This window comes from Triticum dicoccoides, chromosome 4A (genome assembly GCF_002162155.2).
Source record: "Triticum dicoccoides isolate Atlit2015 ecotype Zavitan chromosome 4A, WEW_v2.0, whole genome shotgun sequence".
NCBI classification, from domain to species: Eukaryota; Viridiplantae; Streptophyta; class Magnoliopsida; order Poales; family Poaceae; genus Triticum; species Triticum dicoccoides.
This window is the reverse complement of record NC_041386.1, coordinates 427983851-428010840: the sequence shown is the minus strand read 5'-3', so window position 1 is coordinate 428010840 and position 26990 is coordinate 427983851.

Here is a 26990-nt window from a genome sequence, read left to right as displayed (position 1 = left end):
AAAACCATCATGCTTGTTGTGAGAAGCTCCGGTTTGTGAGAAGCATATACCCAAACCTGCCCCAAATGGGACACAATTTGTACCACAGCATGTTGATGCCGCTCCATGATAGCATGCCAAGTTTCATGAATTTCAGATGAGTTTTGGATTTACAAGAATTTACAAACCAGGCATCTCAATGTTTTGCCGGCAATCAACGGTGCCATGGTGTTTGAAATTCATTCCCATTTCTTGTATGGGACCTAAAGTTGCACCCAAGGACAAAGATTTGATTTTTCAATGAAATTATATGCACTGGAGCATGTGCATGTAGTTCAAATTTGAATTATGAACATAAATGCATTGAAAACTCACTTAATGCAAAAAAATGTCCAAACTAACCCTGAATAATTACAATTCTTTTATGATCACTGCAGATAAAAGGTCTAGCAATTCAAACACCGTCCACGGCCGCTGTGACCCCATTATGTAATTCAAATCAAGACCAAAAATCAAGTTGATCCCACACAGTTTATTATAACCAACCGTGCGAGATGCATCACAAAATATCTTCGGACCGTGTCTGAATAAGGGACCGTGTCTGATGACACTTTCCGTGCCAGCTTTTTGTCTGAAGCGATTCCAAATTTTTGGCTTCCAAGGAAATATCTACCTACCCGCCCCTCCCCCTTACCAAAAGCCACATTTCCCCTCTTTCCGCCTTCCTTTACAAGTTGAAACCTTCACTCCTTGCTTGCAGCTCCGCCGCCTCCTCGCTGGCGACCATCCTTCACACTGCTCGGCCTCTTCTATCCAGGTATGTAATCCACACCCGACCCCCATCCTCTTCCTCCTTCCACATTCCACATGCCCCGACCGCCAGCGTGAGTGCGACACCTTTCATCCAAATCACCGACCCCTCCACCAAAAAAGTGCTGGCCTAAGCCATGGTGCACGCAATATAGCCAGGACCTCAAGGAGCATTTAGCAGCGGAGAAGCAAATAGCGGACGCACGCGCAGATGAGGTCGCGATGGTTGCCATTCGTGCTGACCCCTAGATCTTGGAGGAGCACCTCGCCGTCGAGGCCACCATTAATGCCTTGCGCGCCGATGCTGCGACGAAGTTGGCTGCTTTAAACGACAGTTCATGGCGTTTTCTCGAGGCCACCGTCGGTGCCTTCGACGAAGACTACGAGGTGTTTTCTCAGCGTGCACGTGCTTACCTCATCTCGAGAGCTAGCAGGTTGGTGCCCGAGCGGCTCAGGCAACTCACCACTACAACGAGGGCACCCATGATGCGGAGGCCTCGCCCTCTTCCATGTCCAAGGAGCCAATCGTCAACGATATCTCCGACAATGAGGAGTAGCTTGCCTTATTAGCTCACTATAAGGACCCATGTTCCGTTTGCTAGCTACTACCTTTCCTTAACAAATTCGAGTGAATTGTGCTATCTACTTTTACCATGCAATCTTCTGCTATAGTGTATATGTTCTATATGTCGTGCAATGTGGTGTTCAATTAACTGCTTGGTTCAATTCTGCAAATGTGATGTTCAATTCTTCAGGGTGCAATATTTCCAAGTTGTTAAGCATGCTTGGTTTGGTTAACTGTCTGATCTTCTATTAGGAGTATGTTATATTGTTCAATTGGTGTTTAGTTAACTGCTTGGTTCATTTGTTGTGGCTTGGTTCACTTGTTGTGGTGTTTACTTAACTGATTGGTTCAATTCTGCAATGCGATGTTTAATTGTTGTGGCTGCATTCTGTTATTGTATACCATGTGAGGAATATATCGAATTTGGCTGTACTAAATACACGAGAAACAAATACAATTGCTATATTTCCAACTTGTTAAGCATGCTTGGTTTTGTTAACCGTCTGATATTCTATTAGGAGTATGTTATATTGTACAATGTGGTGCTCAGTTAATGTTTGGTTCATTTCTTGTGGTTTTTAGTTAACTGCTTGGTTCAATTCTGCAATGCGATGTTCAATTGTTGTGGTTGCATTCTGTTATTGTATACCATGTGAGGAATAAATCGAATTTGGATGCACTTAATACATGAGAAACATATACAAGTGCTATATTTCCTAGTTCTTAATCATGCTTGGTTTGGATAAATGGGTTTTCCATGTGGCTTGAATTAATCTGATGAATCTGCAATGTGCTTATTTATCATCAACATATTTTACTGATAGCATGCGAACCCTTACTTAACCTGATGACTAACTACCTTATATGTGTTGCAGGGAAACAATGGGAAGCACTGAGGTTTACAAGATGGTACTAACTATTATACCTTGCCTTTTTGTATTCCTTTACCCCATTTTTAATATAGAGAATATATTTATGCACATACTTATTTTTAGGCTTCACTGATGATTACCTCTCAAACCACCTCTGTGGTCAGGAGGCGGGGAAATTTTTCATACAACACCCACGGTTCAATATTGAAGTGTTCCTGAAGAGATCGAAGGATGGACGGTCAATCATCCACAGGCACTGGCCTAAAGTTGCAAAGACCTTCAACATGAATGAAGGCTCGGTATTCACCTTCCGCTTCGGCCGTTTTCCAGATGAGATGCATCTCTCTATGTACCGTCTATGATGCTAATTTTGAAAGGTTCTAGATGTTGCATGTGAAACTTGCTGCTGGTTCAGTTGTGTAATGGGGTAGCTGAGTGCTGAAGCTATATCATGTTGTACTCTGATGTATTTCAATTATGAAATCCAGCTTCCTTAATATGGAAATGGAATATATTATGTGCTTAATACGAATGTCAATTGGATTGGTAAATGGATTATTAATAATAGGGCAATTAGCCCGCTAATTGTCCAATTAGCTTACTAATTGGGGTTTCCTATTGCAAACGGTTAATGAGAAACCACCGTGGGCGATGACCTCAGGCAATGCACATAGTTTCTAGGAGTAAACCATGTTGGATCAATGAACAATCACACATGACATTTTCTTCAACACTGTTTGCGTTACGCCACCTTGCGCAAATGTTTTCCTTGTAGTGACTGTGTGGGATGTACTTACGGCCGGAAATGATTTCGCCTGTATAATTGTATTTTTGGCACTACTATACGTATTTCTATATTTGAGTGCTCGCCGATAGGACACGACCTCATTTTGCCGGGCGTGTGTGCCAGGAGGGCATATCCCCAATGGTTTCTGGGTCATGTGGGAAGGACCCCCCTATCGCCCACACTCACTTGGCGATGGTTCCGATTGCCGTCGCAGAAAGGGGTTAAAAACCATTTGTTTAGGACCGACGCGCACCAGTGATGACATAATTTTTTTTCGTTCGGCCCAAAATGCCACGGATGTGTCTTTTTGTTTTGTAGTGTTGAAAACTCCAGCACACAAAACTCAATAGAAAACTCATGAGATCCGTTAGTATAACAAGCAAATCATAAACTTTAGGTACTGTTATAAAGCCATTCATGTTTTATTATTGCATAATACCTACTGTATTCTAATTTCACCATGACTTATACCCCCTGATACAATTCATAGATTCATTAAACAAGCAAACTATGCAACGAAAATAAAAAATGTCAAAATTAGAACAATCTGTAATGATATGAACAAACACAATACTTATGTAACTCCAAATTCTGAAAAATTATTTAAACATGGACAATTTTTATATAAATCATGTGTAAAAAATTCAGAATTTTACCACGTCCAGTGAATTAAAACAATTCTACTACTCGGGCCAAAACTTTCTGCTTTTCATAAAATCAAATCAAGTATCAACCAAATCATCCCAAAGACTTTACTTGTCACAAACACTAATTTAAACACAAAATCATAACCATAACAGTAGCATAATTGTGTGCACACTCAAAACAAAAAACAAAAAGGAAAAATAAAGATAACTATTGGGTTGCCTCCCAACAAGCATTATTGTTTTACGCCCCTAGCTAGGCGTAAGGCATAGTTTCACGTGTTGTCATCCTTCAAATTAATTTCATAGGTGTACCTCATAATAGATTCATATGGTGGCTTAATTTTATTTCTAGGGGAGTGTTCCATTCCTTCCTTTAATGGAAATTGGAATCTTATATTAACTTCTAGCATATCAATAATATCACCTATGATACGTAGGAAAGGCCTACCAAGTATTATAGGACAAGACAGATTGCAATCAATATTAAGCACAATGAAATCAATGGGAACATAATTTATATTTGCAAGAATAAGAACATCATTTATTCTACCCAAAGGTTTCTTAATATTGGAATCCGCAAATTAAGGGAACATTCATCCAAATCATGAAGGCCTAGCACATCACATAAAGATTTTGGTATAGTGGAAATGCTAGCACCCAAATCACATAAAGCATTGCACTCTTAATTTTTAATCTTTATATTAATATTAGTTTCCCATTCATCATATAATTCCCTAGGTAATGAAACGTCCGGACGAGAAAAGAAGGGGGTTTTCCTGCATGCTTTCCACCCCGACTCTCCCTCCTATGATGCACCGGGGGGAAACCCTAGCCGTCAGGCCTTCGGCCCCGCCTTCCTGCCCTCCTCCCCGCCGCCGCCGGTAGGTGCTCATGGGCATAGCGCTGGTGGCACGGTGGCGGTGGGGCCCTTCCTCATCCTCAGTCGTGGGGGCCTACGTGGGGCGGTGACCTCGGGCGGCGGTGTTGGGCGGCTACGGGGCCTAGCGGCGCGGTGGCGGGGGCGTGGTGCGCCCGGCTGGCGGCGATGCGCCGGTGTCCTGCTTCCCTAGCGCAGCATGGTGGTTGCGGAGTGTAACGCCCTCGGTGCGGCTATATCTCCCATGTGTCGAAGCATGACTTAGAGGCATAACCGCATTGAAAGCAATGTCGCAAGTGAGGTAATCTTCACACAACCCATGTAATACATAAGGGAAAGAGATACATAGTTGGCTTACAATCGCCACTTCACACAATTACATGAATAAAGCATTACATCAACCAGATACAATCAAGGTCCGACTACGGAACCAAAATAAAGGAAGAACCCCAAATGCGACAAGGTCCCCGATCGACCCCAACTAGGCTCCACTACTGACCAACTAGAACGAAACAACACAAAGGACAAGATCTTCATCAAGCTCCTCCTTGAGCTTGGTTGCGTCATCTGCACAGTTCAACGTCACCTGCAAGCTGGTTTTGGAAGTATCTGTGAGCCACGGGGACTCAGCAATCTCGCACCCTCGCGATCAAGACTATTTAAGCTTATGGGTAAGGTAAAGGTAATATGTGGAGCTGCAGCAAGCGACTAGCATATATGGTGGCTAACCTGTTCGCAAAAGAGAGCGAGAAGAGACAACAAAGCACGATCGAGAAACTATGATCAAGAAGTGATCCTAGAACAACCTACGTCAAACATAACTCCAACACCGTGTTCACTTCCCGGACTCCGCCGGAAAGAGACCATCACGGTTACACACGCGGTAGATGCATTTTAATTAAGGTCAACTTCCGGTTTTCTACAACCGGACATTAACAAATTCCCATCTGCCCATAACCGCGGGCACGGCTTTCAAAAGTTCAAATCCCTGCAGGGGTGTCCCAACTTAGCCCATGACAAGCTCTCACGGTCAACGAAGGAATAGACCTCCTCCCGAGACATTCCGATCAGACTCGGTATCCCGGTTCTTCAAGGCATCCTCGACAATGGTAAAACAAGTCCAGCAAGACCGCCCGATGCGCCGACATCCTGATAGGAGCTGCACATATCTCGTTCTCAGGGCAACACCGGATGAACACTACGTACAGCTAAAACCAGCCCTCAAGTTTCCCCGAGGTGGCGCCGCAAGTGGCTCTAGTTTGGACCAACACTTAGACAAGCACTGGCCCGGGGGGGTTAAAATAAAGATGACCCTCGGGATGCGCGACTCCCAAGGGAAAAAGGCTAGGTGGCGAATGGTAAAACCAAGGTTGGGCCTTGCTGGAGGAGTTTTATTCAACGCGAACTGTCAAGGGGTTCCCATTATAACCCAACCGCATAAGGAACGCAAAATCCGGGAACATAACACCGATATGACGGAAACTAGGGCGGCAAGAGTGGAACAAAACACCAGGCATAAGGCCGAGCCTTCCACCCTTTACCAAGTATATAGATGCATTAATTAAATAAGATATATTGTGATATCCCAACAAAATATATCCATGTTCCAACACGAAACAAGCTCCAATCTTCACCTGCAACTAACAATGCTATAAGAGGGGTTGAGCAAAGCGGTAACATAGCCAAACAATGGTTTGCTAGGACAAGGTGGGTTAGAGGCTTGGTTCAACAATTTAGGAGGCATGATAAGCAAGTGGTAGGTATCGCAGCATAGGCATAGCAAAAGAGTGAGCAACTAAGCAAGCAAAGATAGAAGTGATTTCGAGGGTATGGTCATCTTGCCTGAAATCCCGCAAGGAAGAAGAACGAGTCCATGAAGGATACAAACGGACGTAGACGAATGGGTCCTCACAAACGCGACGTTACCAGAACGGAGAAGCAAACACCGGAAACAAGCACACAACATAGTAAACACACAACACATGAACATGGTATGATATGCGGGATGCGGTATGCGATGCATATGCATGATTTGACAAGAGATGAATGAACCTGGCCTCAACTTGGAAATCCAAGTGTTCCACTGGAAAGGTGAGATGAAATCGCTTGAAAACGATATAAGGAACGCCGGAATCGGAGTTACGGTTTGGAAATGGCAAGCAATTCAAATATGGCACCGGTATGCGATTTACAGCAAGTAGCCATCTAAATGCAATAAGATGAACATGCTACAGCACTCAAACATGGCAACAAAATACATGGCAGGGATCCATTCATGAAGCTTAACAAAAGAGGAACACTGAGCTACGGCCAATTCATCCATTAACAGGTTCAAACAAGCATGGCAAAAGTGCAAACGGCAAACAGATTTCAGACTTAGTGAAATTAACACTAGTCTGGAATTTCAGATCAGGTAGCACTCTTTGGAACATCAAAACTATATGCTATAGGACCTGAACATGGCAAAGTAAAGCATGGCATGGAGCTACTCAAAGAGCTTAAAAAAAGTCCCTTAGTGACCTTAAGCCAAAAGGGATCAGAAAATACATTTGCAAGCATATGAACATGGCAAAAACATAATCAGTTCTCAGACTTGGTGAAAACTGGGACATGCTGAAACAGATATCAAGTAGGCATGTTTACGAGCTCGATGCACTCACTACAGAGCATTTCATGACAATCTAAGCATACGCCCATCAAGAATACACATTATTCAAGCTAGACATGGCAAGAACAATATCATAGCATGCACGGATCAACTACAACATCATCGGCAAAATCGCGAACAAGTGGACAATCTGCCCAGATTCACGAAATGACAAAAGTAGAGCTCGATTGACTCAAGCTAGGGTGCTCCATAATTACAAACAAAGACATGGATGGATAGAGCACTACAAGGTTAACAAATCATCCTTACTGATCATCCTCCAAAGAGGCACGGATCACTAGGAAACAACATGAACATATGGCATCATGCGATAAACAGACCAAGGACTTAGTGGAAATGCTAAGTCCCTGAAATCAGCATTAACAAGTGCACCACTTTACAAACTTGTGCTAGTCACCACACACATCACAAAAATACATGGGTTGCACCTCTTGAAAGATGGCAAAACATATAACAAAACACATGTAGAGCTCATGGGCATATCATGCACACAATAATCATGGCAAAGAAGACAAATATCTAAATGGAGCAGCAGATCTGACAATTATCTCAAGTAGCACTCTTCTAACAGAATTTCGGGCATCAAGATGAACTCAAATGAAAATGATGCAATGAGATGAAATGATGTACTCTTCGAGGCGAACATTTTGATATGCCATATGCATGAATCGGAGCTACGGATGCAAAGTTACAGCACGATGAACATGGGCATATAAATCTGGAAATTTTGGGGACTTAGTAGAAATTCAGTGAGCGACGAATAGTTAAAACGCGCACGCGCGGGTTTTAGAGGGGCTGCTCAACGACGGGCTTCGGCCCACGAGGAGGGAAGAGGCAGGACGAGGCTGGGCCGATGGAGATGGGCCTGGACGAGGTCGGGCCCAGGTGCGACACTCCCCTCGTCGTCTCCTTCCTCCGACTGCAGGAGGCAGGAGGCCGTGGCGGTCAACGGCGGCCGGGCACGGCAGAGATTGGCGGGAATGGACGGATCCAGAGGAGAGGGTGCCGGATCCGTCCTTGGAGCATCTCCAAACGGCGTCGGGAGCGGATCGGGGCGACGACGCGCTTCCTGTCGAAGTACAGAGAGAGAGAGAGAGAGAGAGAGAGAGAGAGAGAGAGAGAGAGAGATGAGAAGAGATCGAGAGAGAGCGAGAGAAAAGCCAGAGACAGGGAGACGGGGAGGCACGAGCTCACCGGGATGGCGGCGCTCCGGCGCAGTGCTCGTCGATGGTGGCGAGGCAGCAGGGTTCGAGGGACAGCGCGGTGGAGGCGCTGGTGAGGTCGGGCGGCGGAGTGCGGGCCCGGCGCGGCCCGATTCGGCCCCGGGGCGGGCCGGATCTGGGCCCCAGGCGGCGGCGGCGAAGTGGGGCTCTGCGTGGTGACGTGGCGGGCTGTGATTGGCTGAGGAGGGCGGCGCGGACATGTCCGGTGGCGCGGGAGTTTTGTCCGGGCGCGAGGTAGAGGAAGGTTAGGGTTAGACCGCGAATTTCGGGGGGAGGGACATATTTATAGGTAGAGGGAGCTAGGAGAGTCCAAAAGAGGTACGGTTTTCGGCCACGCGATCGTGATCGAACGACCGAGATGATGGAGGAGGTTTAGGTGGGTTTTGGGCCAAATTGGAAGGGTGTTGGGCTGCAACACACACAAGGCCTTTTCGGTCCCTCGGTTAACCGTTGGAGTATCAAACGAAGTCCAAATGATACGAAACTTGACAGGCGGTCTACCGGTAGTAAACCAAGGCCGCATGACAAGTCTCGGTCCAATCCGGAAATTTTTAATCCCCACACACGAGAGAAAGGTAGAAATGACCACCGGAGGAGAACGGAGCGCCGGAATGCCAAACGGACAACGGGGAAAATGCTCGGATGCATGAGACGAACACGTATGCAAATGAAATGCACATGATGACATGATATGCAATGCATGACACGCAAGCAATGACAACGCAACAACAGCGAATAATTGGACGACACCTGGCACATCGGTCTCGGGGCGTTACACGGAGCTCCTGCCCGGGAGGTGGCGCGTGGACTCCCGATCGGATCTAGGCGGATATAGAGGTGGGGGTCGGCCGGCGACGTGAATCTGGTGGTTTCCGGTGGTGGTGTGCTCTCTGGATGCTGGCTCTTGGGGGGGCTGGTGTGGAGGGCGACGCGGATGTCCTGGGCAGACTAGCTGATCCTCCTGGCAGCCTCGGGGCTGAATCTGGTCGGTGGTGGTGGATGGCATCCGTCGGAGTGCAGGGTGCGGGAGCGACCTAGTCCACCGTCATCTTCTCTCGCGTTAGTGATGTCCTTCCGGTTGCTCCATTGTGGCGTCAATGCGAGTAGGCGCCCATGTTGCTGCTCGCTGCAGACGGATCGACGACGCTGGTCATGGATGTGGAGGCATGCGAGTTTGAATCGGTCTGGTTGTGGACCGTTTCAGGGCTTGCTCGATGGTGGGCATTGGCAGCTAGTAGACCGTGTTCCCCACAGTCGGCGGAGATTGTCGGGGGACACATGCGTGGATGCCCCTACTGTAGGGGCGCTCACCCAGTTTGGGTGGCTGATGCCGGGCTAGGAGCGGAAGAAGACACCTCCCGTTCGTCCAACCGTGGCTACGCGTTGTGAGGTTGATGGTTGGCGGTGACTTGGGATATGGATGCCGGGGCGGCCGCCCCGGATGGTGGGCTGCATGGTTGGCTCTCCGGCGGGCAGTATGGCGGTGGGGCTGGCTCTCCTCTTGGTTGTGTGGGCGACAAGGGGGTAGCGTCAGGTGGCTCGGACTCGCACTCCTTCACCGAGGCCATGCCGAGATCCAGATCTAGGAGTCGAGAATCATCGCGGTTGTCCTGGTGACCTCCTATGGCACAGGTGAATTGCCGTGCGAAAGCTCCATGCTTTTGCGACGACGGCGATGACGCTCGCAGGCGCCGCTCTCTTGTTGAATACATCATTATGGATCTCCTCTCCGTGCTAGGGTTTTGAGCCAAAGCTCATGTCCACTTTGGACTTGGCTACGGCGACGATTTGCGCCGTCTTCCCTCCCGAGGGCGTTGTCGTGGAGCTTAGGTGTGCTAGGGTGTAGCTTGGCGTTGTATCGAGACTTCCTCGTGTTATCCTTCGGTAGCGTAGTTTTACTGCGTGGCCCTAGTATCTGGGGATCTGCTTTGTGAGATGGCCACCTCTCCACCTTGTATCGTTTGGCCATGTACTTTGTTCAGTTGTTGCTTTATCTATAAAGTGGGGCGAAAGCCTGTTTCGAGAGAGTATTGAAACCTCCTATTCTAGCTTTTCTTCTAAAGCTTTCATCATAGCTTATATGATATGTTTAGTGAAAGCTTTATTTTGTCTATAAGCATTGGGTGAATTTATCATGGATTCCAACAAGGAAATGCATTCAATTGAAGAACAATTATCGTAATTATAATCCTTGAAACCCAAAGTAGTGGGCACATCACTAGTTAAAGTTTTGACCTCTCCAAACCCACTTTTATCAAATTTTTCATTAAGATTATCAACCTCCGAACAATTGGGACGCCTTCTAGCTAAAGTTGACTCATCTTCATTCCCCTTCTCATCAAGTTTTATATTACTAAATAAATATTCAATGGGTGAGACACCAATCATTTTAATATCTTCATCATGATTACAATAAAAACCGGTCGGAATCGCTTTTCTAGGAATTCTCACTTAGCTCTCGATCTAGCAGTTCTCTCTTTACTTTCATTAATGGAGACATAGATAGGTTTAATGGACTCACTAATATGAAGCTTGGGTGGCAAAATTTTGGATTTGCGATTTTTCGTATCATGAGCTATTCTATCCATGTTCCTAGTCATATCATCAACTTTATTATAATTGTCCTCTATCATAGTATTAAAAATCTTTTGAGCATTAATAAATTATTTAATATTACTTTCAAGATCAGAAGGCATCCTATTATTGTTATTATTATTATTATTATTATTATTATTATTATTATTATTATTATTATTATTATTATAAGAATTGCCATAGGGATTGCCGTAATTATTTGAGGAAATTCTAGGAAGCGGCCTAGGATTGAAATTACCCCAATAAGCATTGTTATTGAAACTATTTCTAGAGAAAAAAATTCACATCAACGAAATCATTATTTTGGGCAATCAAAGTAGATAATGGCACATCATTAGGATCATCATGGGCACTTACTAGCAACCATTTTCATAAGTGCATTAAGTTTATTACTCAAAGTATTAATTTCTTTGACAGAATTCAACTTTTACTGGCTGGAGTTCTTTTAGTGTGACATTGTGAATAATTTGTCGTAATATTATGAAGGAGTTTTGTAGCTTATCCTAATGTGATTTTCGTAAAGGTAACCCCCTTGGCAGAATCTAATAGATTTCTAGAAACAAAGTTTAATCCGGAATAAAAAATTTGTATGATCATCCATAAGCTTAAACCATGAGTGGGGCAATTTCTTATCATTAATTTCGTTCTCCCCCAAGATCGTGCAACATGTTCATGATCAAGTTGCTTAAAGTTCATGATTTGATTTCTAAGAGAAAGAAATTGTGGCAGGAAAATACTTGGTAATAAAAGCATCCTTACACTTATCCCAAGAATCAATACTATTTGACGACAAGGATGAAAACCAAGTTCTAGCACGATCTCTTAGTGGAAAAAAAATTATTTGAAAATATAACTATCCATATATTTTTCTTTTGCATATCTCACAATTCAACCAAAGTATTAAGATGAGATGCAACATCTTCATTAGGATTACCAAATAATTGTTCTTTCATAATGCTTCCTCTTGAGCACTGCGTTGGTTTTCCCTTGAAGAGGAAAGAGTGATGCAGCAAAGTAGCGTAAGTATTTCCCTCAGTTTTTGAGAACCAAGGTATCAATCCAGTAGGAGGCCGGGCACGAGTCCCTCGCAACCAACGCGATAATGGGTTGTCAATCCCTACACGGTCACTTAGGAGAGTGAGATCTGATATATATGATAGGATAATATTTTTGGTATTTTTATGATAAAGAGAAATAAAATATGCAAGTAAAATAAATAGCATAGGAAATAACTAAGTATTGGAAGATTAATATGATGGAAGATAGACCCGGGGGTGAACAGATTACTGTTGAGAAATTGACAGAATTGAGCATAGTTATGAGAATATATAGGTATGATCATGTATATAGGCATCACGTCCGAGACAAGTAGACCGAATCCTGCCTGCATCTACTACTATTACTCCACACATCGACCACTATCCAGCATGCATCTAGAGTATTAAGTTCAAGAGAACAGAGTAATGCTTTAAGCAAGATGACATGATGTAGAGGGATAAACTCATGCAATATGATATAAACCCCATCTTGTTATCCTCGATGGCAACAATACAATACGTGCCTTGCTGCCCCTCCTGTCAATGGGAAAGGACACCGCAAGATTTAACCCAAAGCTAAGCACTTCTCCCATTGCAAGAAAGATCAATCTAGTAGGCCAAACCAAACTGATAATTCAAAGAGACTTGCAAAGATAACCAATCATACATAAAAGAATTCAGAGAAGATTCAAATATTGTTCATAGATAAACTTGATCATAAACCCACAATTCATCGGTCTCAACAAACACACCGCAAAAGAAGATTACATCGAATAGATCTCCACAAGAGAGGGGGAGAACTTTGTATTGAGATCCAAAAAGAGAGAAGAAGCCATCTAGCTAATAACTATGGACCCGTAGGTCTGAAGTAAACTACTCACACTTCATCAGAGGGGCTATGGTATTGATGTACAAGCCCTCTGTGATCGATACCCCCTTCGGCAGAGCTCCGGAAAAGGCCCCAAGATGGGATCTCATGGATACATAAAGTTACGGTGGTGGAATTAGGGTTTTGGCTCCGTATCTGGTAGTTTGGCGGTACGTAGGTATATATAGGAGGAAGGAGTACGTCGGTGGATCAACAGGGGGCCCACGAGGGTCGAGGGCGCGCCCAGGAGGGTAGGCGCGCCCCCTACCTCGTGGCCTCCTGGTTGATGTCTTGACGTAGGGTCCAAGTCCTCTGGATCACGTTCGTTCCGAAAATCACGTTCTCGAAGGTTTCATTCCGTTTGGACTCTGTTTGATATTCTTTTTCTACGAAACTCTGAAATAGGCAAAAAACAACAATTCTAGGCTGGGCCTCAGGTTAATAGGTTAGTCCCAAAATTAATATAAAAGTGTATAATAAAGCCCAATAATGTCCAAAACAAAATATCATATAGCATGGAACAATCAAAAATTATAGATACGTTGGAGACGTATCACATAACATGATTTAGCAAAGTAAAATTAATATCACACGACTCCGCACTAGTGGTGGGAGGAGAAATTAGAGTACTAATAAAATAATTTTTTTAGTATTGGAAAAATCACACAATTTGGTGTTTTCTTGAGACACAACGACAAGCAAGCAAACAAGCAAACAGAAATATTTTTGTGTTTTTGTAAGAAATGTTTTAGTAGTGGGGGAGATGAAAACGAGAGGCAAAGGGAAAATGAAAGTAAGACCAAGTACATTATAGTTTATGCAAAGGTACTTGATAGGTTTGGGTGATGTCTCCCTGGCACCGGCGCAAAAAATTCTTCCTGCTACTTGTGAGCTGCGTTGGGATTTCCTCGAAGAGGATAGGATGTTGCAGTATAATAGAGATAAGTATTTCTCTCATCGGTTATCAATCCAGTAGGAGAACCACGCGAAATCTCGTTGACAACACCTACACACAAAAGAGCAAATATTTGCACCGAACGCGATCAAGGGGGTTGTCAATCCCCTCATCGGTTATTTGCAAGGATCAAATCTCGTAGTGATAGATAGAAAAAATAAAACACAAAATAAAACACAGAATAGTTAGTCAAAAAACACAAAATAAAAGAAAGGTAAATAAATTACAGCAAGGTATTTTGGATTTTATATATGATAAAAGTAGACCCCGGGGCCATAGTTTTCACTAGAAGCTTCTCTCCCAAACAAAAAGCATATGGTGGGCAAACAAATTAATGTTGGGTGATACGTCCATTTTTCATCATGCTTTTATATCAATATTTATTGCATTATGGGTTGTTATTACACATTATGTCACAATACTTATGCCTATTCTCTCTTATTTTACAAGGTTTACATAAAGAGGGAGAATGCCGGCAGTTGGGATTCTGGGCTGGAAAAGGAGCAAATATTACAGACCTATTCTGCACAGCTCCAAAAGTCCTGAAACTTCATGGAAAATGTTTTCCAAATATATAAAAAATACTCGGCGGAAGAAACTCACCAGGGGGCCACACCCTGCCCACGAGGGTGGGGGCGCGCCCTACCCCCTGGGCGCGCCCCCTACCTCGTGGGCCCCCTGGTGGCCCTCCGATGGCCATCTTCTGCTATATGGAGTCTTTCGATGGAAAAAAATTAATAAGCCATCTTCTCGGATGAAACTCCGCCGCCACGAGGCGGATCCTTGGTGGAATCAATCTAGGGCTCTGGCGGAGATGTTCTGCCGGGGAAACTTCCCTCCTGGAGGGGAAAATCATCGCCATCGTCATCACCAACGTTCCTCTCATCGGAAGAGGGCAATCTCCATCAACATCTTCATCAGCACCATCTCATCTCAAAACCCTAGTTCATCTCTTGTATCCAATTCTTGTCTCCAAGTCCGGGATTGGTGCTAGTAGGTTGCTAGTAGTGTTAATTACTCCTTGTAGTTGATGCTAGTTGGTTTAATTGGTGGAAGATCATATGTTCAGATCCTATATGGATATTAATACCCCTATGATTATGAACATGTTTATGCTTTGTGAGTAGTTACTTTTGTTCCTGAGGACATGGGAGAAGTCTTGTTATTAGTAGTCATGTGAATTTGGTATTCGTTCGATATTTTGATGAGATGTATGGTGTCTCTCCTCTAGTGGTGTTATGTGAACGTCGACTACATGACACTTCACCATTATTTGGGCCTAGAGGAAGGCATTGGGAAGTAATAAGTAGATGATGAGTTGCTAGAGTGACAGAAGCTTAAACCCTAGTTTATGCGTTGCTTCATAAGGGGCTGATTTGGATCCATATGTTTCATGATATGGTTAGGTTTACCTTAATAGTTTTGTTGTATTTGCGGATGCTTGCAATAGAGGTTAATCATAAGTGGTATGCTTGTCCAAGTAAGGGAAGCACCCAAGCACCGGTCCACCCACATACCAAATTATCAAAGTACCGAACGCGAATCATATGAACGTGATGAAAACTAGCTTGACGATATTCCCATGTGTCCTCGGGAGCGCTTTACATCTTATAAGAGTTTGTCCAGGCTTGTCCTTTGCTGCAAAAGGATTGGGCCACCTTGCTGCACTTTATTTAGTTTTGTTACTTGTTGCTCGTTACAAATTATCCTATCACAAAACTATCTGTTACCACTTATTTCAGTACTTGCAGAGAATACCTTGGTGGAAACCGTTATCATTTCCTTCTGCTCCTCGTTGGGTTCGACACTCTTACTTATCTAAAGGACTACGATAGATCACCTATACTTGTGGGTCATCAAGACTCTTTTCTAGCGCCGTTGGCGGGGAGTGAAGCGCCTTTGGTAGGTGGAATTTGGTAAGGAAAAATTTATATAGTGTGCTGAAATTTACTGTCACTTGTTACCATGGAAGGTAATCCTTTGAGTGGCTTGTTCGGGGTATCTTCACCCCGACCAGTAGAGCAAAGAGTTGCTCCTCAACCTACTGAACCTACTGAAAATGAATATGAAAATGAAAATGCTTGCTAATCCTTTTCTAGATAATCCTTTTCTAGGAGATGGAACAACACATCCTGATGAACATCTGATATATGTGGATCAAATTTGCGGATTATTTAAGCTTGCAGGTGTACTCGGAGATGTTGTTAAGAAGAAGGTCTTTCCCTTATCTTTGAGGGGAGATGCATCGACATGGTATATGCTATGTGATGATATGACGTCTTGGTATTACAAACGATTGAAATTGGAATTTCATCAGAAGTTTTATCCTATGCATCTTGTTCATCGTGATCACAATTATATATATAATTTTTGGCCTCGCGAAGGAGAAAGCATCGCTCAAGCTTGGGGGAGGCTTAAATCAATGTTATATTCATGCCCCAATCATGAGCTCTCAAGAGAAATGATTATTCAAAATTTTTATGCTTGGCTTTCTGGTAACAATCGCGCCATGCTTGATACTTCTTGTGCTGGCTCTTTTATGATGAAGACTATTGAATTCAAATGGAATTTATTGGAAAGAATTAAACGCAACTGTGAAGATTGGGACCTTGACAATGGTAAGGAGTTAGGTATGACACCTAGTTTTGATTGTGTTAAATCTTTTATGGATACCGATATTTTTCATAAATTTAGCACTAAATATGGACTTGACTCTGAGATAGTAGTTTCTTTCTGTGAATCTTTTGCTACTTATGTTGATCTCCCCAAGGAGAAGTGGTTTAAATATCATCCTCCCATAGAAGTAAAAGTAGCTGCACCTATTGTGACGCCCTCGATTCAATCGTACACTAATCATACACGTAAATGTGTACGATCAAGATCAAGGACTCACGGGAAAATATCACAACACCACTCTAGACACAAATTAAAATAATACAAGCTTTATATTACAAGCCATTGGGCCTCGAGGGCTCGAAAACACAAAAGTCAGCGAAAGCAACAATATCCGAGTACAGACGTGAGTCAGACACGTTTGCCTTAAGAAGGCTAGCACAAAGGCATCTGCGATCGAAAAGGCAAGGCCTCCTGCCTGGGAGCCTCCTAACTACTCCTAGTCATCGGCAGCTTCCACATAGTAGTAGGCACCCTCAGTGTAGTAGCAGTCTTCGTCGAAGGTGGCGTCTGGATCCTGGGCTCCACCATCTGGTTGCAACAACCGGAAAGAAGAAGGAAGGGGGAAAAGGGGGAGCAAAGAAACCGTGAGTACTCATCCAAAGTACTCGCAAGCAAGGATCTACACATCATATGCCACATTATCAAAGGAAGGTTATATATGTGGACTGGGCTGCAGAAATGCCAGAATAGAGAGAAGGCCTAGTCCTATCAAAGACTAGCATCTTCTGGAAACCACCACCTTGCAGCAACAGGAGGGAGTAGAGTAGCATAAAGTAAAGTAGTAGAGGTGTTATCAACCTCGACCAGAGATCCTTTCTCGGCACCTTGCGAGAAAGCAATCCCATAGCCATACTATCCAGTTATCATCATAATCCAATTCTCATCATCACCTATTTCTCATCACAATCCATTTCTCATCACCATCCATTCATTTCTCATCACAAGTATCCAGTTCTAGTTGTATCGATCGGGATACAACTCCAAGTGTCCGTTACCGTAGGACAAGCTATCGGTAGATGTTTTCTTCCCTGCAGGGGTGCACCAACTTACCCACCACACTCGATTAACTCCGGCCAGACACACTTTCCTGGGTCATGCCCGGCCTCGGCCAAACAATACGCCGCAACCCGACCTAGGCTTAATAGAGAGGTCAGCACACCGGACTAAACCTATGCCCCCAGGGTTCATGGGCCATCTCCCCGGGAACTCCTGCACGTTGCGAGGGCGGCCGGTGAGCAGACCTAGCTACCTCCCTAAAAAGGCAGGAGCTTACAGTCCAACCCGGCACGCGCCGCTCAGTCGCTGACGTCTATTAAGCTTCGGCAGATGCATACGACGCAGAACGCCCATACTATACCCACGTGATGGTTAGTGCTATCAGGCCAGAGGCCCCTCGGATCAAATATCCAAATCATAGTGGATTAGGAATGCGCGGTAACAAGCAGAGACTCATGATCGATGTGTCCCCGTCGCCCCGTCTCGAGTACTTGCGGCAAGGGCTAAGAATGCCCGGCCACGCCTCGTAATTATCTCACGGGCACCCTCCAGGTCAACCCGTCTCCACATCACTCGCAATTAAGCTCGCGTGGGTACCCTTCAAGGTCGACCCGTCTTTCCAAGTAACAGGGGTAAAGCCCAAGTATCCGAGTGTCCAAACATCAAGGGGAAACCCGAGGAATCACCCTCGATGAATTCCACTCGATGTTATCATCAAGGTGAAGTAAGAGGATCCACCCTCGAGGTTCACATTTGACGGGTTGCACGACAGAGCCGTAACAGAAGTGGTTAAGGAGGAAATCACCCTCGATGACCTCGACTGTATAGCTACACTATAGAGATCTCATCAGGAGTGATGTAAGAGGTTCCACCCTCGGCACTCGATGGTAACTCTGCAGAGTCGTACAACTAGGGGGGAATGTGCGGTGTCGGGGCCTGGACGTCGATCACGTTGATCAAGTCATCGAACATAAAGCAAGGCAACTGGGACAAGGTGGGGGTCACTGATGGATCACTAGCCAACCTATATTAAGCAGTTTAGGATAAGCAGGTAAGGTACAACAATAGATACAAAAGCAGGCTATGCATCAGAATAGGACTAAACAATGACAGTAGCAGAATCTAATGCAAGCATGAGAGAACGGAATGGGCGATATCGGGATGATCAAAGGGGGGGCTTGCCTGGTTGCTCTGGCAAAGAGGGGTCGTTGTCGACGTAGTCGATCACAGGAGCAGCATCGGTCTCGGGGTCTACCGGGGAGAAGAGGGGGAAGAAACAGTAAATACAGAGCAAACAATGCATCACAAAATTATAACAAGGCAAAACGCGGTGCCAGGGGTGACCTAACGCAGTACTAGGCGATACTGGTGAAGGGGAGAAACATCCGGGAAAATATCCCAGGTGTTCCGCATTTTCGGACCGATGAATCGGAGGGGAAAGTTGCGTGTTCGCTATGCTAGGGATGTGTGGCGGACGAACGGGCTGCGTATCCGGATTCGTCTCGTCGTTCTGAGCAACTTTCATGTAGAAAACATTTCCGAGTTACGGTTTATTTTCTATGAATTTTCAAAGATTAAACCATTATTCTAAAAATTCTGAATATTAAATTAAATTCGAAAATAAAACAGTAAAATACTCTCTTTTTTTTCCTTGTGGAGTGCCAGCCACAGTCAAAGACATGTGGGGCCAAGTCAAAGTCAACAACAGAGCAATCTATTGAGTGGGTCAAGTAGTGAATAGTGCATGGGTCCCGCGTGTCATTGTCTTGGGATAAACTAGGGCTAAATAAACTGGTTAATTAAAGGAGGAGGTCCCACTTGCCAAAGGTTAGTAACTAACCTATCCAATCTAATCTTAACCATGGCCGAGCCATGGCCATGGCACGGCCGACCAGCAGCAGCTGCGACAAGCGCAGTAGCAGGCAGCAGTAAAGCAGCAGGAGCTTGGCAGCGACAGCAGGCGGAAGCAGCGTGGAGTAGGGGCGAGCGGCGGTGACAACCAAACAGCAGCACACATCGGGCAGTAAGCAGAGTAGCAGCTCCAAGGCAGCAGCAGTGCCACGCGGAGCAGAAGCTCAGAACACGCACATACGTATGTGTACGCCCCGGCAAAAGCTGGGCTCGGTGGCGTGGCCGCGGGGCGCTGCCGGGGGGGGTGGCGTAGAGGGCGCCAGCAGCAGCAGGCGGGCATGGGGCCATGGACGGCAGCAGCATACGGGTGCGCGCACGCGTACACGACCAAGGCAAACTCGTGGACGAGACCTACGGCGCGGATCGAGTGTACAAGGAGGGGGGATGGAGGAGGAGCTCACCGTGGTGCGGATGACGAGCTCGGGGAGGCCGGATGTGGACGGGAACGGTGGGAATCGATGATGGCTGCCGGCAATGTACATGATGAAGAAGACGGCGATGCCGAGCGTACAAGCCGCGCCGGCTTGAGCTGATGCCCGGGACGGACGAAGCCGGCCGCCGCGGATCTCCTGGATGTCCTCCCACGCGAAGGCGACGACGGTGGACGCGACGGTGACGATGGCGCGGCGACGATAGCTTTGGTTGTGTGCGGGGGAGCGTGCAACGGCGCGAGGGAGGAAGAAGTGGCGGTTAAGGTTTGTCTAAGGCGACGGGGTGGTCTTGTAGGACGTCTTGGGTGCACCGGATGGTCGACACGGCGACATCGGCAGCCTCGGCGGCGTGGATGGCCGCCACGCCATAGTCTCTGTTTCCTGTGTACACAGGAAGGGGATAATTTCTCCCATTGGGCTGGGTCCAATGTACTATAGCACTAGAGCCCACTAGCACAGTACTAGTTAGGCCATTTTCCTTTTTTTCTTATGTTTTGAAATTTCTTTTAGCAATAAATCATTTTCTAAGAATGTGTGGCTGGTCTCAAAATCAAAATGCATTATACCTCACTGCCACAAAAAGTTTGGGAGTGATTGGAGCTACTTTGGAATTTTCATAAATTAGAAAAGGATTTTAGATGTTGTTTTGGGCATTGTTTAACCAGGTAAAGCATTTAATCACTTTATAAAATGTTGGTTTCTCCATGACAAATACTCAATGAATATTTGCAATGTTGTCAACCATTTTTCTTGCATGACAGAAAAAGTAAATATTTGACATGTATTTCGAATGGAATTTGGATTTGATTTTTATCAAGTGGCAATTTGGCTTAGTTAAACTTGATGAGATGGCATCGTTAGTGTGAGGTCACTGTAGCATGACACTCGGGGTGTTACAAATCTCCTCCACTACAAGAAATCTCGTCCTGAGATTTAAGGGGTGGAGTAAGGGGGAAAGACTCGAGAAGGACGGAGCTCAACACAAGATAGGTACCTGGGGCTATCTCAATGAACGTGGCATAGAGGCATCTCTCGAGTTGAAACTTAAGAAAACATCGAGAGCAAAATATGAAGGTATAATAGGAAGTTTCAAACGAATGGATGAACGATCGATACCTAAACAGAGTGTGAGAAGGGTTCAGAGCATCGGGAATAGATCATCTCTCGGTGGGTGGCTCGCGATAACACACAAAGCCAAGAGCAAATGATACTACAGAGTAAAGGATATACAAGAGGGCCAGGTTCCGATCCTGTGGAACTGTGGGTTATGGGCCCACCATGTGGGTTAAAATAGAAGGAGCGATGACATCTTGCACGGTCATGATAGCTAGGCATGCCAGAGGGTAGCATGTCAGTTATGTCGGCAACGTCGGTACCAAGGGCGAGGGACGAAGAGAACCATTTTCCTGCTCGTTGAACGAGGCGGGCCGTTAGGCAAAGTTCTCGTCCATCGGTGGCTACCGGAATGTCATCAACAATAGTAACAGGGTCTTTACTGACAGAGTTGTACATTGAGGTGCTTACCTAAGCAGGAAATTATCTCTACTGAGATAAGTTAGTTTACCGGAAAGGTTAAACAAAAGAATGGAAAGGAAAAAATATGATCAATATATTAATCAAAACAATGGAAAGGAAAATGTGTTTAAACACAATTATCAGGAGTATATCCTTCCCAAGGACAAGCAGAGGATGATATCCATGACAAGATAGAACTATAAAACCATTTAGTTAAGGGGAAAGAAATTTCATGATATTACCCATACAACGGTGTTTGGATAATTGATAAAGAAAATTTAATATCGTGCTTCAAACGTTCTTATTGGGGATCGGATTACCATAGACATGCTTTGAGATAGCATTGACATGGCTTCAAGCAAAGGTCAGACTTTGGATACATCAAGGATCCATCGGAAACAATCTTAGAAAGTAAGTCATACAATTTTAGCAGGGGAAAGATGAGGGTGCGGCCGACGGGCTCAGCCACAATCCACCGACATGCAAAAATGGATGTATTTCTAAAATTATGTGAACAAGTTTGTGTTGGGGGAAGACAAGAATGTTGTTGGTGCTGACACAAATCATCGAGAGGCAAGGATGGTATTACTAGCCATGAATTCAATTGACATCTCTGAAGAAGCCAAAGTGTTGACGGTGATCAAGACAAATTTTGTCGAGAGAACCTATGAAGATGCCATCGAGTAGAAAAGGAAGGATGAAGTGAAAGGCTATGAGAACCACGGATTCGACACAAGCCCAAAGTCAAGCTTGTTGTTTGAGGTGAAATGCTAAGATGAGGAAGATCGACGTAAGCTTAGCTCACCGTCGGAAGTTGCTCCGGGCATAAGGACCAGGTAGCACAGTTAAAAATTCGACATGATAAAAATATAGCCGAGCAGGCTAGGAATGATGTGAAGGGGCATAAAGCTTCCCAGTATCAAGTACTAGGTGTAATGCCAGAAGGTAAATCGGAGTAGAGGTTGGACGGGGGGATGATTTGCAGAGGATAAGTAATTTTAACATACCCAGTGAATGAGATCAAGGAGGAAATATGGTCGAGACCATAACTGCAAGGGATCCAATTTACGATACCGGAAGAATTATTCAAATGATTAAATATCCTTGCAAGAAGCTTTCATGATAAGTTCCACACCGTGTCCGTGGGCATGAGCAAAAAGGTTCAGGGTCGACTCCCACTTCTACAATGCATAACCTTTCATTTTACATCTCGCTCTTGATGAAGTTGTAGTATTGAAAATTTATCTGACGAAAAGCCAGTAGAGTATAATCCGCATAACTTTCGAGTTCACACAGATTAGGGAAGGCATAGGTTCAACCCATCGGGGCATCTTAGGATCCTAAATCATAAATTCTAAGAATAAATAACACAAGCTCGGTAGTAGAGCATGCTTGAGAAAAGCGGAGGATACAATTTACCAAAAGCATTAAGTATCCGAGGAAAGGCTCACAAGCTTATTGAATATGAAGGGCGTTGTCGGATAAAATCCGAGAAAAAAGGGGGTTTGGTGGTCCACAAGGGATCTGATGTGAGCATCAATATCCAACCAGAGGAAGAAAGAATGCAAGGAGATCAGATTATAGAAACAACTGACTAACTCAAAGCTCAATTGCAAAGGAATTATGAATTCCAAGACAAGGGATCAGAAGCAATGCTCTGATAAGGGATGGATAGGTAGAATAGCCTTAGAGGTACAATCAATGGCGATTTGATTGGTCGAGATCCATCATATGTTAAAATGATGTTTGAGTCGGAAGGATGAATTCTAGGTTCTGATTGAGGATTGCAAGCATTCGCAACATATTGTATCAACGGACTCAAAACAATAATGACAAAGGATGAAAATAAGATTTCTAGACTTATGGTATTAACCATAATGCAAGCAAGCAAGAAATTCAAGAACAATAGGCAGTTGAGGATTTTCACAAGAACGAATGGTATTACGAAGACTTTGATGAAGTACATGAATCAACTGAGGATGGATGGATACTCGGTAGGTGCACAAAGTTATTTGCAGGGGTGTTCAGGTGACAAGGGACTGCAAGGCTGTAAGCTCAAAGGATTCTCGGAAAAAAGGAGAGAAGTTCAGGGCATCTTGTAATAACAAGATCAATGGGTTAGAATGTAAGATTGGCAAGTGTGTGTAGTTATCCATAAGGATATTCCGGTGGTAGGGCATTGCAAAGGCAACAGGCACAAAGTCTCAAGAGAATATCGTAGAGTATCTTCGGAATCTTCTGATGCAGCAGGCGATCATCTGAAATAAGGAGCTCTCCGGCGGATGTGATCACGAGATCCTAGTGTTCGAGTTAGTAAAACCTTTTAACCCGAATAGAAGAGAGATCAGAATCCTAGATTATAGACGAGGAATAAAAAATCCTAATACCACCCAATGGCGACGTGGGCCCGTAAGCCACACAGCCATGTTAGTAAAAGTTTTTGTGGTGACTAGACTCGGCTTTGGCCAAGGAGTTGGAAAGGGGGTGACCTACAGGCAGTCGGCTCTGATACCAACTTGTGACGTCCTCGATTCAATCGTACACTAATCAAACACACAAATGTGTACGATCAAGATCAAGGACTCACGTGAAGATATCACAACACCACTCTAGACACAAATTAAAATAATACAAGCTTTATATTACAAGCCATGGGCCTCGAGGGCTCGAATACATAAGCTCGAAAACACAAAAGTCAGCGAAAGCAACAATATCCAAGTACAGACGTGAGTCAGACAAGTTTGCCTTAAGAAGGCTAGCACAAAGGCATCTGCGATCGAAAAGGCAAGGCCTCCTGCCTGGGAGCCTCCTAACTACTCCTAGTCGGCGGCGGCCTCCACGTAGTAGTAGGCACCCTCAGTGTAGTAGCAGTCGTCGTCGAAGGTGGCGTCTGGATCCTGGGCTCCACCATCTGGTTGCAACAACCGGAAAGAAGAGGGGGGAAAAGGGGGAGCAAAGCAACCGTGAGTACTCATCCAAAGTACTCGCAAGCAAGGATCTACACTACATATGCCACATTATCAAAGGAAGGTTGTATATGTGGACTGGGCTGCAGAAATGCGAGAATAGAGAGAAGGCCTAGTCCTATCGAAGACTAGCATCTTCTGAAAACCACCATCTTGCAGCAACAGGAGGGAGTAGAGTAGCATAAAGTAAAGTAGTAGAGGTGTTATCAACCTCGGCCAGAGATCCTTTCTCGACACCCTGCGAGAAAGCAATCCCATAGCCATACTATCCAGTTATCATCACAATCCAATTCTCATCATCACCCGTTTCTCATCACAATCCATTTCTCATCACCATCCATTCATTTCTCATCACAAGTATCCAGTTCTAGTTGTATCGATCGGGATACAACTCCAAGTGTCCGTTACCGTAGGACGGGCTATCGATAGATGTTTTCTTCCCTGTAGGGGTGCACCAACTTACCCACCACGCTCGATTAACTCTGGCCGGACACACTTTCCTGGGTCATGCCCGGCCTCGGCCAAACAATACGCCGCAACCCGACCTAGGCTTAATAGACAGGTCAGCACACCGGACTAAACTATGCCCCCAGGGTTCATGGGCCATCTCCCCGGGAACTCCTGCACGTTGTGAGGGCGGCCGGTGAGCAGACCTAGCTACCTCCCTAAAAAGGCAGGAGCTTACCAGTCCAACCCGGCGCGCGTCGCTTAGTCGCTGACGTCTATTAAGCTTCGGCTGATGCATACGACGCAGAACGCCCATACTATGCCCACGTGATGGTTAGTGCTATCAGGCCAGAGGCCCCTCGGATCAAATATCCAAATCGTAGTGGATTAGGAACGCGCGGTAACGAGCAGAGACTAACGATCGATGTGACCCCGTCGCCCCGTCTCGAGTACTTGCGGCAAGGGCTAAGAATGCCCGGCCACGCCTCATAATTATCTCACGGGCACCCTCTAGGTCAACCCGTCTCCACATCACTCGCAATTAAGCTCGCGCAGGTACCCCTCAGGGTCGACCCGTCTTTCCAAGTAACAGGGGTAAAGTCCAAGTATCCGGGTGTCCAAACATCAAGGGGAAAACCCGAGGAATCACCCCCCGGTGAATTCCACTCGATGTTATCATCAAGGTTAACGTAAGAGGATCCACCCTCGAGGTTCACATTTGACGGGTTGCACAACAGAGCCGTAATAGAAGTGGTTAAGGAGGAAATCACCCTCGATGACCTCGACCGTATAGCTACACTACAGAGATCTCATCAGGAGTGATGTAAGAGGTTCCACCCTCGGCACTCGAAGGTAACTCTGCAGAGTCGTACAACTAGGGGGGAATGTGCGGTGTTGGGGCCTGGACGTCGATCATGTTGATCAAGTCATCGAACATAAAGCGAGGCAACTGGGACAAGGTGGGGGTCACTGATGGATCACTAGCCAACCTATATTAAGCAGTTTAGGATAAGCAGGTAAGGTACAACAACAGATACAAAAGCAGGCTATGCATCAGAATAGGAGTAAACAATTACAGTAGCAAAATCTAATGCAAGCATGAGAGAATGGAATGGGCGATATCGGGATGATCAAAGGGGGGGCTTGCCTGGTTGCTCTGGCAAGGAGGGGTCATCGTCGACGTAGTCGATCACAGGAGCAGCATCGGTCTAGGGGTCTACCGGGGAGAAGAGGGGGAAGAAACAGTAAATACAGAGCAAACAATGCATCGCAAAATTATAACAAGGCAAAACACGGTGCCAGGGGTGACCTAACGCAGTACTAGACGATACTGGTGAAGGGGAGAAACATCCGGGAAAATATCCCCGGTGTTCCGCGTTTTCGGACAAATGAATCGGAGGGGAAAGTTGCGTGTTCGCTATGCTAGGGATGTGCGGCGGACGAACGGGCAGCATATCCGGATTCGTCTCGTCGTTCTGAGCAACTTTCATGTAGAAAACATTTTCATCCGAATTACGGTTTATTTTCTATGAATTTTCAAAGATTAAACCATTATTCTAAAAATTCTGGATATTAAATTAAATTCCAAAAATAAAACAGTAAAATACTATCTTTTTGTCCTCGTGGAGTGCCAGCCACAGTCAAAGACATGTGGGGCCAAGTCAAAGTCAACAACAGAGCAATCTATTGAGTGGGTCAAGCAGTGAATAGTGCATGGGTCCCGCGTGTCATTGTCTTGGGATAAACTAGGGCTAAATAAACTGGTTAATTAAAGGAGGAGGTCCCACTTGCCAAAGGTTAGTAACTAACCTATCCAATCTAATCTAATCCTAATTAATCTAAATAACCGGCCAGCCCATCTAGCAGTGGCCGAGCTGGGCACTTGCATGCACACGCTCACGCACGTAACCATGGCCGAGCCATGGCCATGGCACGGCCGGCCAGCAGCAGCTGCGACGAGCGCAGCAGCAGGCAGCAGTAAAGTAGCAGGAGCAGCGGCAAATGGTGGCAGCGACAGCAGGCTGAAGCAGCGTGGAGTAGGGGCGAGCGGCGGCGACGACCAAACAGCAGCACACATCGGGCAGTAAGCAGAGTAGCTGCGCCAAGGCAGCAGCAGTGCCACGCGGAGCAGAAGCTCAGAACACGCACATACGTACGTGTACGGC